We start from the raw sequence: 2,500 nt of genomic DNA, 5'->3' as shown, positions 1-2,500 counted from the left end.
AAGCGTCGAGAGAAGGAGCAGAAGAAGTTGAAGAAAGAACAAAGGGACCTAAGAACGACTTGCTCCACAAAGCAAATAGGTCAGCAAGAAATAAGAATAATTTCCTTGACTAGAAATGGACTGGATTCGGCCATTCGGCAAGAGGAAGGAAAATATGGAATAAATGAGGGAAGTTAAGATGAGAAATGAAAGGCCTACGAGAGGTTCCTCTGGGAAAACTACACCCAAAACTTTGGAGGAAGGAAGATGGCAGAAATTGTAACAAACTTTTCACTTGAAGTCAAGCTTTTCACGTCAAACCAGCTCTTTCAATCAACCCCTCGCAGCCATCCTGGCAGGGAAGCAGAAAACGGAAACACTCCGGTCCGGCCGAGGCCCGGGTAAACCGGTCCCGCCCGAGCGTCCCGGTAGACCGGGACGGCTGCCCGTCACGGACACCCCAGGGCCCCGGCGCGGGCACCGAGGCGACGGCGGAGGTCCCCGACCGAGGCCCGGGGCCCCCGCGCCGGGATCCCGTACATCCATCAAGGCGGGGAAACAGAAACACTCTAGGCCGGCCGAGGCCCGGGTAAACCGGACCCGCCCGAGGCCGTCCCGGTAGACCGGGACGACTGCCCGGCGCGGACACCCCCGGGGGCCGGCGTGGGCACCGAGGGGACGGCGGAGGTCCCCGACCGAGGCCCGCGGCGCCGGAGCCGGGATCCCGTGCATCCATCGTGGCGGGGGAAACAGAAAGGCTGATCCGGCCGGGGCCCCGGTAAGCCGGACCCGCCCGAGGCCGTCCCGGTAGACCCGGCCCTCTCCCCGTCTCGGGCACCCCAGGGGTCCGGCGTGGGCACCGAGGCGACGGCGGAGGTCCCCGACCGAGGCCCGCGGACCCGGAGCCGGGATCCCGTGCATCCATCGTGGCGGGGGAAACAGAAAGGCTGATCCGGCCGGGGCCCCGGTAGACCGGGAAGACTGCCCGGCGCGGACACCCCCGGGGTCCGGCGTGGGCACCGAGGCGACGGCGGAGGTCCCCGACCGAGGCCCGCGGCGCCGGAGCCGGGATCCCGTGCATCCATCGTGGCGGGGGAAACAGAAAGGCTGATCCGGCCGGGGCCCCGGTAGACCGGGACGACTGCCCGTCGCGGGCACCCCCGGGGTCCGGCGGGGGCACCGAGGCGACGGCGGAGGTCCCCGACCGAGGCCCGCGGACCCGGAGCCGGGATCCCGTGCATCCATCGTGGCGGGGGAAACAGAAAGGCTGATCCGGCCGGGGCCCCGGTAGACCGGGAAGACTGCCCGGCGCGGACACCCCCGGGGTCCGGCGTGGGCACCGAGGCGAAGGCGGAGGTCCCCGACCGAGGTCCGCGGCGCCGGAGCCGGGATCCCGTGCATCCATCGTGGCGTGGGAAACAGAAAGGCTGATCCGGCCGGGGCCCCGGTAGACCGGGACGACTGCCCGTCGCGGGCACCCCCGGGGTCCGGCGGGGGCACCGAGGCGACGGCGGAGGTCCCCGACCGAGGCCCGCGGACCCGGAGCCGGGATCCCGTGCATCCATCGTGGCGGGGGAAACAGAAAGGCTGATCCGGCCGGGGCCCCGGTAGACCGGGAAGACTGCCCGGCGCGGACACCCCCGGGGTCCGGCGTGGGCACCGAGGCGAAGGCGGAGGTCCCCGACCGAGGCCCGCGGCGCCGGAGCCGGGATCCCGTGCATCCATCGTGGCGGGGGAAACAGAAAGGCTGATCCGGCCGGGGCCCCGGTAGACCGGGACGACTGCCCGTCGCGGGCACCCCCGGGGTCCGGCGGGGGCACCGAGGCGACAGCGGAGGTCCCCGACCGAGGCCCGCGGACCCGGAGCCGGGATCCCGTGCATCCATCGTGGCGGGGGAAACAGAAAGGCTGATCCGGCCGGGGCCCCGGTAGACCGGGAAGACTGCCCGGCGCGGACACCCCCGGGGTCCGGCGTGGGCACCGAGGCGAAGGCGGAGGTCCCCGACCGAGGTCCGCGGCGCCGGAGCCGGGATCCCGTGCATCCATCGTGGCGGGGGAAACAGAAAGGCTGATCCGGCCGGGGCCCCGGTAGACCGGGACGACTGCCCGTCGCGGGCACCCCCGGGGTCCGGCGGGGGCACCGAGGCGACGGCGGAGGTCCCCGACCGAGGCCCGCGGACCCGGAGCCGGGATCCCGTGCATCCATCGTGGCGGGGGAAACAGAAAGGCTGATCCGGCCGGGGCCCCGGTAGACCGGGAAGACTGCCCGGCGCGGACACCCCCGGGGTCCGGCGTGGGCACCGAGGCGAAGGCGGAGGTCCCCGACCGAGGCCCGCGGCGCCGGAGCCGGGATCCCGTGCATCCATCGTGGCGGGGGAAACAGAAAGGCTGATCCGGCCGGGGCCCCGGTAGACCGGGACGACTGCCCGTCGCGGGCACCCCCGGGGTCCGGCGGGGGCACCGAGGCGACGGCGGAGGTCCCCGACCGAGGCCCGCGGACCCGGAGCCGGGATCCCGTGCAT

This window comes from Pituophis catenifer, unplaced genomic scaffold (assembly GCF_029215685.1).
Source record: "Pituophis catenifer annectens isolate HBS135680 unplaced genomic scaffold, rPitCat1.0.hap2 SCAF_143, whole genome shotgun sequence".
NCBI lineage: Eukaryota > Metazoa > Chordata > Lepidosauria > Squamata > Colubridae > Pituophis > Pituophis catenifer.
Note: the sequence above shows the minus strand (reverse complement) of the source record.